This window comes from Topomyia yanbarensis, chromosome 1 (genome assembly GCF_030247195.1).
Source record: "Topomyia yanbarensis strain Yona2022 chromosome 1, ASM3024719v1, whole genome shotgun sequence".
Lineage (NCBI taxonomy): Eukaryota > Metazoa > Arthropoda > Insecta > Diptera > Culicidae > Topomyia > Topomyia yanbarensis.
The window spans coordinates 216,470,063-216,489,126 of record NC_080670.1 but is presented as its reverse complement, the minus strand read 5'-3'; positions in this window follow the sequence as shown (position 1 = coordinate 216,489,126).

Sequence of the window (19,064 nt, the reverse complement as noted above, 5' to 3'; positions counted from 1 at the left end):
CAGTAGCTACTTTACTGGTGTTCTATAGGCCAGGTTAACCTCATTGTAGATAGTGTGGAATGATAACACTTCTACGTAATTCAATGAGCCCGGACCATAGATATTTTGTGGGTTTACTGAATAATTACTAGGATATTTCTCTGAAACTTGTGTGTGAGTGGCACCTCAAAGATGAAGATGAGATTTTTGTTCCCAAAGTTTAGGAGTTTCTTAAGCGTTGCTTGGAATCACGAGTTTTGCAGCAAAATCGCCAAATTTTTTTTAGTTAGTTATGCTGCCTAAGCTCGACCCTCATTAGCAGAAGACAAAGATTAAGCCCGTACGATTTAAGCCTGTTCTAATGACCCTGCCACTTCTAGTTTTCCGATCTGTTTACTTCACATCCTTGCTCTCACTTGAGTACTATGGCTCTAATTTTCATAATTTTCCCTACACAGTAATCTCTAACTAATTGAATGTCGTTAAAAAAAAAATAAAAAAAATTATGCTGGACTAGAGACACAGGATGCTGTCAGGATCAAGCAAAATGTTGCTTTCAACTAAATTCATTATTTCATTACTTAGATGTGCAAAAGCAGCCGGAACGCTTGGAGGTGCAACCTACCTTAGATAAATTGCGCATACATTTTTATCGATATCTTAGCTAACAAACAGTACAATTACAAAATTAAGGTGAAAAAGTTAACTACAACGTAAATGCGATGCGAAACTTCGAACCAATTGTTTCAACGCCAACGGCATCATGGGGGTCTTCCTTGCTTCCTTCCCTTAAGTTATGAGTACCCTTCGTCCTTGGTAGTAGCTTCTTCACTGATGGTAATGGCTGTCGCTATTGAAGTACTTGACACAGCTTTTTCTATTGTCATTATTGCTTGAACAGCAGTCACAAATTGAGTAACCTTTTGTGGTCCAAATAATGGCATTCGAAATTATGTATTGGATTTTTTCCGTACTGCAGGGTCAGGTAGACTGGAATGGATTAGTCCACCTGCATTTTCTCCACACAAACACCATTACAAATATCTGGGATTCAGTTTCTCCATGTGTCCAACGTAATACATTTCACTTTTCTGATTAGCGACATAATCTTTTAAGGAGAGGTTCTCATTTAAAATTTTCAAAAATTTGATATTTTTCTTTACATTTTATGAAAGTTATAAGTGTCTAATATTTTCGATCCGCGCATCAAAAAAGTTTCTACGGGTCTTTGTTCGCGCCTCAGGTAGAAACCTTTTCGTGGCAGGTTCCCAGAATGCTTAGCGTTGCACTATACTTGTGTACAGCCCAAGTAACAATTAAAGTTTTATAGCATGCTACAAGTGCAATCTAAGTTTTATGAGTGGCTATAAAACTATCATAAAACCTCAATTGTTACTAGGGAGGTCTCGAGAATCTATTTCGCGGCTTGATCTGTAGAGACATCGCAAACTAATAGTGAGTTATCAAACAACCACAGAAAATGAAACGAGAAATGTTGGTAAAAATTGTTAAAGTCATATTTTAGTCCGCCCTATTGGAATAGCAATTTTCGTTTTTTTTTTTATTTTGATACATATTAACTCAAATTCGTGTTTATCTCAAAACTTTTTTTCTTAATTTTGCCTGAATAACCGGGTCCGCCATATTGAATCGGCCATTTTGAATTTCGAAAAACTGACTTCAGATTCGTAATCAGTGATGTCCAAAACCCAATTTCATTAGGCAACCAATGAATAACCTATAAAATTTACAAATTCTTTGTATTCACTATTTTTGGTGAAGCCTTAAAGTTGAAAAAAGAACTAAAAATTGATCTCAAAATTTTGGATTGCGCCATTACGTCACATTTGAAGTTGTTTACCCGTTCTTAGGTTAGTCCTCCAATAAACTTAGCTTACTTTAGGACCTTATTATTAGTTTTGTGTTTCAGATCGGTCCTAAGACAGCAAACTGTACGCAGTTTTGGAATTCCACGCGCACCACAGGTGCCATTTTGTTTTTTATCTAGAAAAAATTGTAAATGAAGACTAAAATATAAGTTTTTTGAATCCTAAAACTGTTTTGTCCTGTTTTTTTAGTTGGCTTACCAAATATTCCAAATTTTGCTTACTTTTGATCTTTTGAATGAGAATCTCCCCTTAACCCATTATTGCCCAACTTATTTTTCACACGCAGTACAAATTGAGTTTTCCGATTGGAAAAAATGATGTGGTCATTCCAGTGAAATTAATTTCCTACTAAGAGTAGCTGATATAATAAGGAACAACCAGTGAAAATTTCAGATTGATTGATTAATTAATTCCTGAGATATCGTGGTCGCCGCGAATGAACTTTTCAACAAAATACAATTCCGAGATAATCGAGTTTTACTGTCGCTGTAGCGAGTCAACGGTCTAGCGTATCAAATACTACGCACCGCCTACGAGTGGTCAATGGGTAGCGGTCTATGAATCGCTGTAACTCAAGTTTTAGTATTCCGATCTTAATGAAATTTTGAGAAAATTTTCTTCAGCGTATGTAGTTTGAGAATATCTAATTTACAAAAATTCGATTTTTTTCATCATGACAAAAATGTGTAACCCCTTAAGGGAAAATTGAATAAAAGCAAAACATAAACACCGGTTTAACCACTCTAACTTCTCTAAATGTATTCTGTAAGAGTATATGAACAATATTAACTCATTGATAATGCCTGTTCTGCGTTATTCCTTAAGTAATAGGAGTTATTCTTAGTACCTACTATATATAGTAGGTTGGGCAATAATGGGTTAATGGCCACTTTAAGTAAGTTGTGTCAGATCATGTACTCGTACCTCGATTTTCCCATCGTCCAAAATATTTCTTTTCGCCTGGAACTATAAGTTGAACATTGTCAGCACTGAATGTCTGAGATGGTCGAACTGGTTTAAGACAACTTCCGAAAGCCTAAGCTCCATTTTCACCATCAGCAAATGTTTCACTACATGAATGCTCGGTCCTAATGCGAAAAGACTGGAAGTCAATAACCACAGTGTTTGACCGAAGTATCAAGTTGCTTGTGCAAATCAGTCATCGCGATAGAGCACCATGGCAGGAATGAAAGTAACGGTTTCCTTTGTTTTTCAAACAATACACACAAGATAACTTAAGTAACGGTTTTTATCGTTCGCTTTGCGCTGACTTGAAAATATAATTTTTGATGGTGGAAATGAACGTTTTTAATAGAGATTACACAGATCCATGTTCCTATTGTCGTGGAAGACGTCTACCGTAAAGTGCAGCTCATGAAATAAAGAATGAAAAACTTGGGTGATTTTTATTTTTCAACTATGTACATATTTTCTGGTACTATAATTTTCTCCCATATTTTTGTTGCAATCAAAGTGAAAACTTGTGGCACTTTTTACTGAAAAACGAGTTGTCAAATAAAACAACGTACTGTCGTGAACGCAACACACTTGAATCAAGGACTATCCTGTCCTAAAAGATGCATAATCAATAATATTCGGTCACCATTGTAATCGGGTCAATATGTGTTTAAATCAATATAGTTTACATACACGAAATCACGATTATAAGGTGTATTGATATGGTCTTCTAATAAACTTGAATAACTTTGCTAATTTTACAGAGTCTCGTTAAAGTTTTACGAGAAGGGTTAGTACGGGACAGATAGACTGTAGATTTTGTCAAAACCGCAGAAAGAGACTCTGGGCATGAATACTTACAAATCAAGAGGAAAGTTATGTGATTTTTTTGTTTTATAAATTATGCCTATCGTCCATTACGTCTAGCCTTCATTAAGCTTGACATGTTTATAGATAATGTATGTATGCAAAACGTCCGTATGCCTCAAAGATGTATGCTTAACATTGTGCTCTCATATTTTACCACGTTTAATTTTGAATCTTGACTAATGAAACTGCGATTTTCACATTAGATTTTCACAGAACTTGCGGTAGAAATACGCATTGTTGCATGTGAGTTGATCGGTGACATTCTTGTTGTGTAAATTGAAATTTATTATGTAAAAGGATGCTGTTATTTGATGCACGCCACATATTTTATTCTAAATCCTTTACGTGTTTTAATTTTTTTTAAATGGTTTTGGATCTTTGATAATTTTATTAACTTTTTTAGCGTTATATTTTTTAAATTTTATTTATCGTTGTAACGGTACGTAGCATCAGGTAGACGTTCACAAGGTTTACCCACTTTTGAGCGCAAGACAATTGGCTCGAATTTCTCTTCGACCCGTGCAAATGTCTAATCCCATAAGAATCACAAGCAATCCACAGAAAAAAAATTGACAAATCGTTCGTCGCTGTTTCAGATATCGATCATGATGTTATTGTTCTGACTAAAAAGTGGCTGAATGATTAAAACAACTCACCTCAGTAATTTAGGTCAAGGTATTCGATTTACAAAATTTATCGCGGTACGACCATTACGAGAAAAACGTGGTGGTGGTGTGCTTATCGCAGTCTCCAACCAGCTCTCGTTCAAACATAGAACTGACAGTCACAATCTCGAACAACAATGAGTAGATGGTCGTGGCCGCGATGCTATTATCTGTATAATCCCACCAATACTGCAAGTGCGGTAGAAATTATTCATAATCGCAAAGATTAGAAAGTTTTATGCGAGCCAACATGGATCTACTGTTTGATAATTCAGTAATTATAATAGTTTCTGAAAGAGTATCCTACTACTTTCTTGAAGGTTCACAGATGGAGAGACTTCAATGAACTGAGCCGTTTCAGAAACCCTTGAGCTATTAGTTGCTTGTGGTGCACATAATCCTCCCTTTTTCTCGTGTGTTGGTCATTTGGAGTAGGTTGTTCCGAGCTATTGGACACGTCATTCCACGCATTCAGGAAAGACTCCAGACACAGTTCACTCGACTTAAGAACTTATCGCCGAACTCGAGTTTGATGTCGGTATGATGAATCCTTGGAAGCTGTCGAAGTCCAAGATACTTAAACGATTCGCCACGAACAATGACCCCTATCATCTCACCTTCGTCGGTCTCGTAGCCACCACTGTCAACCAATTGTCCTGATAGCAGCTGAACAGATCGGCGTATCTCCAGGCCAAACACCAGGTTGATCTAGCTACTGATCCTTTCGTCTAGGGACTCTTTAGTAGAATCTCGAAAGCCTCGCAGTAGTAACTGAAAAGACATTCTAAAGATATCTTGATAAATAAATAAATAAAATACTCACTATTTAATCCGTGCTACTTATGGGAGTGTCACTGAGTCGGGGCCTTCCGTTAAGTAAGTATCATATCAACACTTTCGTTCTTATAACGCAAGTTACGGTAAATATGGCAATGTTCTCGCTTGGACTGGATCGACTGTTATTTCGAAACAATGTTCCTTAAGTAGTCTGGCTGGAAATGAGCGTCATCAGTGTGAAATCCACGAAGTGTCACATGCTCATAGTCTACGCATTTTTTGTTTTTCTACTTTTTCAGTTCTCTAGTTTAAGATTTTTCTACTGCTCTATTTTTATACCTTCTATTTGCCAACTTTTCTACTTATGTACTTTCCTGCATTTCTACTTTTTAATTTATATTCTCTATTTATCTTTACTTGTCAGTTTCGAGGGATTTTTTTTACGGAAAACCAAGCTCCCCGAAATTCGAGCAACGAAAATAGTAATCATTTCAGCGTTAATTGCACATACGTTCACACATTTCCGAAAAAAAACCACTGTCAACAACCGACGCTCGCTGCACCAGAAAACCAATTTCCCGCTCGGTAATCCGCAGTCATCATCTTCCAAGCCTGCTGCTTCTTGAGAGCCCACACTCGAGGCCCCACTCGATTCGGGTCGAAAATTGAAATCGAATAAGTACCGCCGCAAATTTCGAACCCAATTGGATCAGCGGCGGCGGCAGAAAAAACGGGAACTTTTATCAACCCAACCCCTGTGAATACCTTTCTCCACCGCCTACTACGATCTGGGCTGCACAACAACACAATTTTCCCTTGCGTTCTTTCGATTCCAGGAAAAAGGGCAGGGCATGGCATGCCATGAGAATTCCGCACCTGTTCAATAGAGTCGGTTCAAATTCCGACTGTGAATAGCGTTGTTAGCGATAGTGACTCTCTAGCCCCGGGATCTTTTCACCTTGAATGGAACGGCCTTCAACACGCTGCTCCCGAGGAGGGGAACCGCCCGCGAACAGACACTGCACGGACGGGTCAGCCAGCAAGCACACGGGAAAACTTGTGTCCCGGCAGTGCATTTTTACACAGCTCTCTTCGGTGTGTACGGAAAACTATTTCAATTCCGATAAACTATCTCGAGAATCAAGTGCCGTCGCCTTCGTTGGGGTGACAAAAATTTAACTAAAATGGCACCCTGGTGCTGGGCGCCGGAAGCGAAAAAGTGCCAGAAAGAACCGGTGCCCACAAAATACAGTAGAATTTCCAGTTCGAATAGCTCATTTGTCACACACTAAGTTTTCCGTCGTCGTTGTCGTCGTCGTCCTCATGGTGAGTTCGAAAGAAGTAAGAATCATTCGCCGCCTGCTGCAATGGAATGCAGTACTACTGTAACGAACTAAACCTGGCATACTGTGACAGCGAAAAGAAAAACAATTTCCACTGTCTCGACACAAGTTTCTTTCGCTATTTTTGCTACGCTGTGTGCGTTTCGATGTTTCAAGCGGTGAATTATTATTAAGAAGTTTCATAGTTTTGGGGCTATTGTGAAATAGTACAGATCGTACGATTTTGAAGGAGACGCGTGGTCTTTTATATTTTTCTTTTTTTTCACAATCTTTCAAATGAAACAACGTAGTTCCAGTGGAATCTGTCTCCTAAGACTAAACTTTCTATTTATAAACCTTAAAAAGATAATAAATTGTAACAGTACTTCCATTTGTGGTCGCACAAAAAGAAGCTATGCGCGAAGAAATGAAAGAAAATGAACTTTGGCTCCGTATGTTATCTGTTTCCCCAAAGCAGCTGCACTACCAAATCCGCTTTGGGAGACAGGGAATATGAGCAGACTGGACGTCGTTCGTTAACGAGCTCGACTTATTTTCTTTCATTTAGTTGGAGTGTTTGTGTTACAAACTGTCCTTCCCTTCCCCCTCGTGCAAAGCAAGTGGCGCCCCGCCCGGAGACACAATTACATTTCTACCCTTACGATGTTTGACAGAAGAATTTTTCATTCCAAATGCTGGAGGTAAAAACAACTTTCAATCATCCTCGCTGGATAATTACCGTCCTGTCATTCTGTTCTTTGCGTTCATTTTATTGAACTGCTTTTTCCTAGCTGATCCGCTTTCAACAGAATGCAACCTCGAACCAGAGTCGAACCTGCAGCAAGCTAGGCTAAATCCCGAGTCCTGCTTCCTAAATTCGACCAACTGCTACTGGCTCTGTGACCGAGGTAATTAATCTTCGCCTACTAGATGTGAACCGCGTCGGCACTGCGAGAGCACGAATTTAATTTATGGCCTTTCATAAATCTTTGAAAAGGCACGCGAGTCGAGCAAATATAGCCAACGACTAGACTTGCAACGACAACGCTTGCTTGGACCTGTCCCAGGGGTGGCAGTGTTTGATGCATCAACAACACCAACAACAAGTGACTGTGCTGGGGTAGGACTCTGTCATCCCTTGCTTTCATGGAGTTCGGTTTCAAGGTCAAGTCAGTGTGTTTTTTTGCTGTTGTTTGTTAGATAAACGGGACACTGACTCCATTGCAACAACAGTGATCGTTGTTGACTGCGTCATTCTGTCCATAAGGCAATTTTAGTCTCACGGGTATGGAGCGATGGATGGGAAAGAAATCTTTTAAAAATATGTTCTCGACGCAAAAATGACAGTTCGGCACAGCTGTTCAAAGCCTACTGTGCTGATACCATACGGTAACGACACATTTCACGTTCGGGTCACTGAACCACTTTAAAATACAATTAATCAACGACACCGATAAGCGATCTGCCGTCGGTCTGTGGCCGCTACTATCCGTACTGACGGTGGAAGTCGCGAGGTAGTTTCAGCACAGAAAAGTACCACATAATCGGATTAAATGTCATTGAACAGTTTTTTTCCGCCTTCTCCGGGTCGAAATTAGCGCTGGCGAAACGCTCGCTCGAAACGGTGGAAACCCGGATAAGTGGCCAAAGCCTCCGGAAATTGCTTGTAAAGCGACTTTCCCTTCTGTTTTAATTATTTGCCAGTCCTCATTATTTTCCGCGGCAGCCAAGCGGATGGTAGCCCTTTTTCCCATTTTTTCGATACATTCTTTTCATGGCAAAACCTAGGAAGCACGGCTGTTGTTTAATTTGTTTTTTTTTCTCACTGGGCACGTTTGACGTATTAACCGAACCGGTGAAAAGGTGTTTTTGTTGTGTTTTTATTTAATAGTAGGCTGTTTGTTGAATTATGCTCGTTAAAAAAATTGAGTAACGAAGTTAATTGGCCAACTGCGATCAACGGGACGAAAATGGTATTTTTTCTTGCATGAACTAAATTTCCATTGCCAGCTTCAAAAGATGCCGATGAAGGTGACTGCATTCAATCCGGAAATTGGAAGCTATAGACTTCCTAAGATATTCCCAGTCGGTACTATGGATCGATTTGCGAGGCAGCCTGGCGACTCAGGTCGTATAAATCAGGTGCGGCATCCTATCGGAGTGTTTACCTCTATCCTCTGGCACATTGCATTACAGCCACCCCCTCTAGCGCTACTCGCTCACGTGCGGCGAACTGAAGAGTGCGAATAATTGAAAAGAACTGTATATTTACTCAGGTCCCGTATTTCGCCTTGGGCTTTTGGCTGGCTGAGTGGTATGCAGACAGCAAGCGGGAGAAAAGTACACATACCGAGAAGAACTGCTGCCATTGCACATTCAAACTGATTGCATGAGAACAATAGATTTATCAGCATCTGTCATTCGAAATGCCAGCACCACCACGCCACACACCCTGGATTTCGATTTGTGTGTATCAAGCTAACCTACCAAGCTGGCAATCAGAATTTAGGTGATTGCTCCGGTTATTCCTCTCGGGTGGTTCGGGGGTTCCCTGGTCTGAAATAAGCTGCCTAAAGTAGTGAAAATTGGCTGGAATGGATTGAATGAAGATTGTTTGATCAATTTTGCTTGAATGACGAGATTTCTGAACAAACTGAAGCAAACCATCGTTGGGGATGTTGTCGGTTGAATGCACAAAACGACAACAGTAAGGTTCATCAGTCTTTTCTGGGATTAGGAAGGAAACACTAGATATTGTCATTTACGGTCAGAACAAGGATCAATCATCGTTTTAGGTTAATCTGTTCAAAGCGGGTGTTGAAACTTGGATACAATGAACTGGAGATAAATATTTGTTACCGAATAAAGTTTCAGGAAGATTTTAATTTACTTTATTTTTCCAGATTCGCATGGATATTGGTTTTATAATTTTAATACGAATACGAAGATATTTGCTGACGTTTACTTGTTGAGCACGTTGCACGTTGTGGAAGGGACCAGGTACGACATTTCGAAAAAAAACGTAAGTATCTACTTTCATTTTTCGTTTACTCGTTTGACTGCCAATTGATTGCAATTGAAATTCTACATTCAATATTTTCTAGGAAAAGAAGAAGAATGACGCACAAACTGTTGACATCGAGAGGCTAATAAAACACAACAGTAAGCTGAATATGTAGCGCGAATGTTGAAGTAGATGCCAGCCAAAATTTAACTCAGCAAAGTATTCGGAATAGCTTTCTGCAACCAAGAAACCGGGAAAACGCGACCTTCAACCGCATGATGACCAATCGATGGCTGATCGAATTGCCGTTGTGATGATATTACATTTTCAAAAGATTGCTGTTATGGACACTAGCTAAAAAACGAGTTTTTATAACATATTCGAAATTAACGTGATTGGTTATTTATATTCAACTAAATGTGGTGTAATGATCTGATTTTGAAAAAAGAGAATTTGAGCAAAAATAAAAACAAGAAATAAACAGAATAATTATGAAACTTGCAAAAAAATTAAACGAAAAATAAGATGACATAATATTAAATTAAACAAAGTTCAATTAGATCAAGTTAAATTAAACCATAATTTTCAGCTGTGCCACCGAGTATTGATCGCAAAATCCTTCTCTCCAACACACTAAGCCTCATGGAATTACATAGCAACAGAGCGTATCAGCGATTTGCATGGAGCAAGTTTTGTGCGCGTTTGTAGGTCACGGGACCTTGATTGGCTCCGTAAACCATAGAAAGATCTATTTGTAGCCGCAATACGCCTTTATACCTTGCGCCTCATATCGTAATGTACCACATCGAATTCCTCCTCGGAACCATCACCGTTCGAACTACCTCGTTTTCTACTAGCTACCATGTACTTTTGTTTTCTCAGTGCTTATAGTCAGTCCGATTCTCACAGTTTCTCCTAAAAGGCAAAAATACCTCTTCCACTGCTCTACGATCAACACCAGTGATATCGTCCACGAAGCTAAGAAGAACTAAGAAGACTCGTATCGTACTTTCGAGCGCTCAGTTGAACAATAGGTTAGAGAGTGCGTCGCCCTGTCTCTTCGTCTATTTTGATTTTGATCCACCCAGCGTCATACGAATCAGCTTGATCAGTTTTGTTAGAAAATCATGTTCAAGCATTATCTGCCATGCTTCGTTTTGTTTCACCGAATCGTGTACCGCCCTGATATCATCTGTTTGTGGATTTCAAGGTGATTTCGAAAATTTTACTCCCGGAATTTATCCAGAATTTGTCGCAGGGTAAATATTTGGTGCGTGGTTGATCGTCTTTCTTTAATCCCGCTTTGGTATTTGCCGACAAAGGGTTCACCAAACGGGCGCAGTCTAATAAACAGAACTTACCTTGTAGGCGGTATTGAGGATCATTGTCTCGATAGTTGGTGAGCAAATTTATGGATACGAGGGAAAGGCATCATGTACATCTGGTTTTAATGGGTGCCAGTACATCCAGATATGCTTTATGCGCATAGCAAATCTGGATGTACTGACATCTGTTGCAGCCTGATGTGCATGATAACTTTCCCTGGCTGCTTCGATTTATCTAGAATACAGTAGCTGACAATAGGTCGTTCAATTTTAATCTACTTAAAGGCGCAGACCTCCTGACTCCTCGTTCGAGGGATCCGTTTCAGTGTTTGGAGACATCATGCAGATGTTCCATCAGATCAATATATGAGCACCCCTATTTCCAATCCCGGTTCCGAGACTGTCCATCTAACCATCCCTAGGTGTGCGTGACGGACGTAGCAAAATTCGGACCCAGCTGTTCGCCCGCCTCGACACAGTTGGTGAAAAATCTCAAAGCTAACAAGCATCCACGATGCGCCGCAGCCACCAAGAACAACCACTATATCGATGACTGCCTGGATAGCTTTGAATTAGTCTAAGCTGGTACATTTCAAAGGTTTTACTTTACGAATCTTCGAGTCTAATGGAACCAAGGTTCTGCAACAATATAAGAGAAATTGATGAACTCGAACCGCTGAGCTTCGTTCGGCGACAAATCTGAGTCGGCCCTTAGAATGAAGTGGATGCCATTCAAGAATGTGTTTGTGTACGCCCTCGGATTGAGAGAAGAGCTTCAGGTTATCTTTGTCGATTATAATATTTCCATTAAGAGATTGATCGGGTTCCCAAAAGCTTATTCACTGATTTTGATTTATCGCATTCTTTCTCATGCACGGTAAAATTCTTCTTCAAGATATCTGGGCTGGGTGGATGGTACCAGAGTATACCGGATTTTAATTGGATTAAATGATAATAACTCAGCTTTTAAAGGTTTCTCAGCGAACCATTGGTGGCATAATTCCGTAGAAGTGGTCACAGGACACCATCTTAAGGGCATCTGTGGACAGCAAGTCTCAATTCTAATCTCTACTTACCTTAAAGATAGGAATCGATGTAGTGAGGTATTTTTTGTGTCTAATTCGAATTTTCTTGTAGATAATTCTTCGGATGTTGCCCTCTTTATATCAATTCAGTTTGCTACTTCAACAATGCTTTAAATAATTATATTTTAATTCTTTCATTTTTCCTTGATCATGTTGTGTTTGTGGGAACGATTTGAAGTGCAGGGTATAACTGGTCTGGTTTGACGTAGGTTTTCTGTAAATAATTCTGACGAAAACGTATTTTTGAGAGTCTTCTATTTGGGTCCTGTTCAAACGCGAAGCGAAAATCCGGCTCAATTTTGTTGATGGATTTGAATATTACTAAAAGCTATTCACGTTTAAAGATACTGAGTTTCCATCATTGTCTTGGAAACAGATGTTATCCGTCAATTTTTTATCAAAGTTTTCCATAAAAAATAGATCAAAACGACGACAGCGTTTTCCCCATCTGTGCTCTTTTGGTTTGTTTGTCGAAGTTTTCTTTAATCTTGAAACAGTACTCTTTCGTTCAAAGCTTTGTTGAAGTAAGGACACTCTTCCAGATGATTGATTAAAGTTGATCTAAGAATTATCGCATATTTTTCACTGTTCGACTTGGTAATTTTTTTGGCATGGATTGGAACTCATTTACTAATTATTTAGAAAGTTTCTCTGTTGGTGCTCCGTCGGCTGAAACAATCTCTCTCTCTCTCTCTCTCATCTTACATCCTGACTTATGATGTACTTTCGCAGCTTCTTTTATTCTGCGAAGTGTGTGGTTCGATACTCGGAGATTATTGATTAATGCTCTAAGAATTGACTTACAATCTCTGCTGGCCTTGTCCCCCCTCATTTACTGTCGTCTATGAGGTCCATTAATGAGTGTTTTTGTGAGTAGTTGGTGAGGCGATTGCCTTCCACTTAGTTTCGCAAACCCTGAAAAAGAATTAGGAAAAACTCCCTTCTCTGGGTTAGAATTTTTTCTAACCCAAAATAAGAGACAAATAATTTCTCCTCTATAATCAAAAAAACATCACTAACCTCAACACCAACAGTACAAATTGTTCTTTTCACAACTCTTCCCACGCACAATCTGAGCTTGAAACTGATTTCTATCGAAACATCGACCAAAACTTTCGGTAGTCAACAAATGTCAACTTAATGGCACTGCAGTCGACTGTAATGTACCCCCTTACAACCGTTAAAAGCGAAGCAATAAAAAATCAAAATCCACTCGTCACGATTTTTTTCGATAGAAGTATAAAAATTCTTGCCGAATAGTAAATCCCTAGATTCCACGCACGCATTGAAAATTAAAAACAAATATTTCAAGAAGTTTGACAGCTCAGGGTAAAATTGCAAAAACGACCGCCGAAGCTTGCTACGATCCAACTTCCTACTCAGACTGGCAGACAGCCATCCCCTAGCTATTGAATTGCTACCTGCCGTAGAAGTTTTTTTTTATTTTGTCAAGTGACAATAAATGAGCACAGCCAAGCAAAGTTTTTACCGGTTTTGGTTTTGGATCGAAACTTTTACATATGAAGCCAGATGTAATCGTTCAGTTGTGGCATGAAAATCGCAGCCGCTTGAAATCTAAATGAAAAGCGGCGGAATGAAAATTAATAGATCCTACATAAATAACGTTTGCTTTTACTCGATTCAATTGCCAAAAAAAAGCCGACCGACGCGAATTTGACAAACAAAAGTCCTCGCGACACAGTATCTGAAACGCTCTTGGAATCGCCAAAAAACAGCAAGCTGCTGGCACGGTGTCGGGTAAGTGTACGTGCTCGACTCGGCAAATGAGTTTTGATGAAGACGGACCCGGCGGGAAAAACGGTGACACCGGGTCAAGAGGAACGGTAGCACTCCGGCGAAAGTGAAATGAAATTCTACCTTTTTCTACAACGCCCACGACCGACGCGACGTGAACGCGCGACGATGAAAGAAACAACTTTCCTCCATAACAACACTCGCCGTCTTCGCCTACTGTGTCGTGTGCAGTTTTGTTGTATCAGTTTCGGGAAGGTATACAACAGACCCGACCTTAAGGTGGAAGTTTTTTTTGTATTATTAAAAGGATCTTTGCGTACTTTACTTAACCCTTTCTGGTCGGCGTGGGGGAGGTAGGCAAGCGTCATCAGCCTTTGACATTGTCTGTTGCGGTTGTTTTTTTCTATTCGGACAGCTTGAAAAGGGGATGCCCTCGAAAAGATAACGATAGCAGAACGGGTTATCAAGAAGGTTCTGTCAGTTTTACGTTAACCCCAGAAGAAAATCAAGTAGGCGGTTGAAAGATTAAATCTGCACGTCATTAGCCAAGTGCCACACTTTCTAAACAACAATCTGTCAGCAATCTGTAGGAAAAAAAATTGTACACCGGTTGGAAAGCAGAAACTTTTCGGTTCGGAAAGTTGATTCAATCCGAACAAATTTCCACCGAAGTTGCTCACTGCCATTTTCATACTCAACCATCCGGTCCACCTGGATGTCAGCATCCGTGCACGCAGCGGGAAGCTTTTATGAAACACATCCGTTGTACAAACAATGGGGAGGGAAAATACACACTTTGAGTTTGATATGTCAGCAAAAAGGGATGCCAGTCTGTGTGTTTGAGATGGGGAAGTGGAGTTGTTTATTTACATGGTTTATATAAGAAAGAACTTCGCAAACATTCGAAGAGATTAAGTAGAATCGGAGCATGCGGAAATCTTGCGAGACGTTTCCGTTGGATTTGGAAGAAAGCAGGTGTCAGATAGGATGACAAAGAACGTGACGTTGGGAATGATTCGTTGCGAATTCCGCTAACAGTTGAAATGGATGAAGTCTTTCTTGAGTCAAACCGACTGTAAGTTGATGTGCATGGAAGGGAACCAATGCTCTAAAACAGCAGACCGTGCAGTCTTAAATTATTAATTCTTCAATCGTAAATCTTAAATCAATCTTCAAGCAGGCACCGATTTTGAAACGTCAATCTACTCTACTCCGTTAAGCTTCCAATCTTCAAAATTGATTTTCATCGTCGGAGTAATTGAAATTGTGGTCTCGCGAGGAAATTTGAAACTAATTATTTTCCTCCATCAAAATGCTGATTTCGGCAGGGCATTGATTCTTGTCACCACTGACAGACACAAACGATATTCAAGACACCACAGTAATGGCCCAATCTCTTCGAAATGGCTGGTTTGCTCGACTACTCGTAAAAGTCTTACCGAGCTCACAAATATATATTCGCCGCATCTAACGCCCAAATCACCCGGCTTTATTGTCACAAAATATCGATTTTACAATTTGGCGTTATCATTTGTTTGATTTTTATTACCTTACGGTTCTATCGTTCGCTCAGCGCCAATTGCGATTGGTTGTCAGTACGTCTACCACCGACTGTTTTGCAGTGAAGGATTCAGCTTCACAGCCGGTCGTCATGGAAACACGCCAGGATAGAAAACGTATTTGAGTGTTGATCTTGTCTCGGGCGGGCATTCGACTAGAATTGTTCTCAGTGAGAATTTCAGATCACAGTGAATAATCGCATTAACGGCATTGCATCTTTTATGAATCATTCAGAATTGATAAACAATTAACATTGCATAGGCGGTCTTGATGGCGCCCAAGTCGTAAGAACATTCCTTGGATGGCATGGCTTGTTTCGCCTTTCGAACTTGTCGAGATGGTAGTACATATAGCAGGCTGGTGTTGCGGCAGCAAGACAGAGAAATGATATCTTGCCAGACCGGCACATAGTTCTTCCCGGACTCAGTCAGACCTTACATATATACAGGTACGGAACGTGTCTTCTCACTCACGATCTGCATTGCCTGCTGTGCTAATGCTAGCAAATATTGTAGCGGACGTTCTTCCGAGAAGCAAGTCGACTTCTCCGCTCCGCGCTACTCGATGCCTAATCATAGGGGAGTTACGGGAAGGATGCTAGGAATGGGGTTATAGCCATTTTTCGATGGCTGGAAGCATCAGGTCGCATTCGCATTCGCATACCGTCAGGTGCGAGGCATTAGTCCGTGTGAGAGGATGGCACACTTCCTTCGAACGAGGAAGCAAAAAAGGATAATACACTAAACCTGGTAGAACTTCCTGGGGTGGTGATGGTGCAGGAGATGCTTGAAAGGTGAGAAATAATGGCGGTAAACCGGATGCTTGAATTTTTGTACTCAGGTCCTCGGGGTAAGAGCTTTTAAAAATGTTCATAACATTTAAAACCATTATCCACGCCTGACGTTCTAGCTTTAATAGCAAGTCGTGAAAATTGTTTTTGGTCCATTATTATTTGCTGCAACTCAACCAACTTCATTTGCCGATAAAATAAACCTAATCCATCCATCCTCCCATTACCAAAGCTTTCTTCGCCGGCTGCAACATCTGCGGGTCTATTTCTAGTACGAACATAGCTTCGTGCCCAAGATGGCACACCATCAAGATAAACTATAAGAAAACATAATATCACTAAGCCACCCTTTCGATCCAACTCCCCAAATACGAACGTAGTGGTGGTAGTCTATTTTTTCCCTCGAACGAAATCCTTAGCATCATTATTGCTTCACGAAATTGCACCATCTTACGACGGACAAAGCCCGCCAACTCTCGCGCTTCCACACACGAACCAAAGCATGCGCCGTTGCTCGCAGCTCTTCTCGAATGGGTTATGGTGATAGCCCACTTGGATTCACCACCAGCCACAGCAGCAACAGCAGAAGCATCGCCCGGTTTCCATCAACCACGTCCGTTGCCACACTGCTGCATCCACGAATGCACACACTCCACCATCAAACACGTATCCGACCGTAGCAGGCTGGGTTTTTCGAAATGATTAAATTTATGTTCTTTATTCAGTCCCCGAAATCGCATGCTCTTCGGAAGCTGTAAAAATTTTGTTCATGTGGGGGGGTTAGGGCTAAACACATGCCGGTTCCGTGCTCGACATACAGCTTTGTCCTAGTAGGGTGCTTCCGACGAGTGCTTATTCGCTCGCACTTCATTTTTGCGGCATAGCATACCCGTCCCGTTTGATGACAGTGCCACGTGGTGTCCCCCGCCTCCAGCAGTGAAGTCAAATTGTCAGATTTTATTTCGCTTTAAACGAGTGAGTATAAACAATTTTTAAATCTTACGTGATTGGAATTTTCTTGTTCCCAAACGAAGCGCTACGGTTGAGCACTGTTCAAAAATTTAATAAGTTTACTCAGATTTTCGTCAGGTGCTTCTGTCATCCAGTTTCTCGCACATTTTTTCCCGGTTGCTTGGATCGTCCGTGTGATTTATTTACTGTTTTCTCCATTCTGGTGTTCTGCAGGGGGCTGCTTGAATGATGGTGAAGAACAGGAAGCGGAACGTAACTGCGGCGGTACCCAGCTGAATTGTTTTCGACAATTTTCGGCTCCGTTGAGAATTTTTTTGAGTAAAATAATTCTTCAGCAACAAAAGGAACGCTCCCAATTTACGCCGAGTTGCTTTAAACGATTGTTATGTATAAGGAGAATTAATTTGAATTTACTTTCATGAGTCTCTATCCTCACTGACGGCGGCAACATAAATCAGCATTCATTCAAGAAATTGTTTCGCTTAGTTATTTTGTTCAGTGAATTCATTCTTAATTTTTCCGGAGAGCCCACGCTATTTATTCGACTTACTCTACAGATAAATTCTCAATAGATACTACGCGTTAGAAATTTCGCCACTGTAAAAAAAGCTTTGACACGTATATAAAATTTCTGAAATGTTGAAATACAATAGAAACATGATGTGAACACCTTGGTTTTAAATCGATATCAGTTAAATTACGGAAACATCATATTTGTTTGATTCGTTTTTACATACCTACATGTTGCTCTTTCGGAATAAAATATTTTCCTCTAAGAACCGCTCATGAAATAAAGAAGGAAAATGGTGTGATGGGGATGTTATCATCAACATGAAAACTAGCAACTATAAAGTTTTACCCATTTGTGGTCATTCACCTCTAATACAGAACTCCCTGCCGTAGTTTAAAATTTTTGAAAAATGTGTCAGTCCACATGGTCCAGATCGATCCAGATTTTTTGCACAGCATAGGATACGTTTTGGTGTAGTCATTCTTCAAACAAAAAAATATACGCTTATTTCTAACTAATAAATTATACCTAACGAACGTATGTCTATCGTCGTGGCACAATGGGCTAGGGCCAGGGGCCCCGCACTTATCTGAGATATAGTGAAACTGAAACAAAACAAATAAAAATTGGGTACCAAGGTATACAATAATGAGTTTTACTTGCTTCCCGACCCCATGCTTCAATTCTAATAAATCGCTCGCCATCTCCTAGGAAACAGAAGCGAAAAGATTTCTTACATTATCTTTGGTTTCACTTAGCCATCAATTTGCTAACAAAATTAATAATGTAAAAGTAATTCTTATTAGTTTGTCCTTGTTAAATTTTAAACCATGGATACGCGGTAAACGTAAAAAAATCATGAACCATAACGACAACGTACAGTCGGCGTGTTTTCTATTCTCTCTCACACACGCTGACGCTGAAATAAGTTGTTCCTCTCATATATCTAGATTCGAGAAATTCTGATACTTAGCTTATGAAGTGCTTTTGGAACTATTTATTCGTCGAAAAAGCAAGCTAAAATAGTTACATTAAAAAGCAAAATTTTAAGGTTATTAAAAATTGGAACAGAACATGCTTAGTAAAACCCGCTTGTAATATAATAGAATGTTTAAATCTAATATAAAACTAAAGCTTAAACCCGGACTGGATCTTCTCAGTGGAAGCTTCACTTGAAAAAAAAAAACATAAAAACCGAAAATAAAGAGGTTCTTTAGTTATTATTCTTAGTAGTTTTTTTAAATCTGAATGTACGATTTCTTTATTCTGTCCGGGTTTCTATACTGAAACTTCATCCTTGTCGACTTTCTTGGAGGAGAACTTTTTAACCCCTTTTTTTTCGTTTTTAATATTGTTATTTTTAGCTTTTTATATGTTTTCGGGGTCACTGATTTTTTACGTCGAAAATATAAAAAAAAACCTGTTTTAATCCATCTAGCGGTGCAATTGTGCCTTTCTCATTTCTCTAAACTATGGCACGGAGGCTTTTTATGTTCAACATAATTGTGGAAATGTCCATTACATTCTTAGTACACTTTGCACTTATACACAATGGCATGCCAGCCACGAACTTGATGAGCTACGTGTCGACGGTGAAACACTT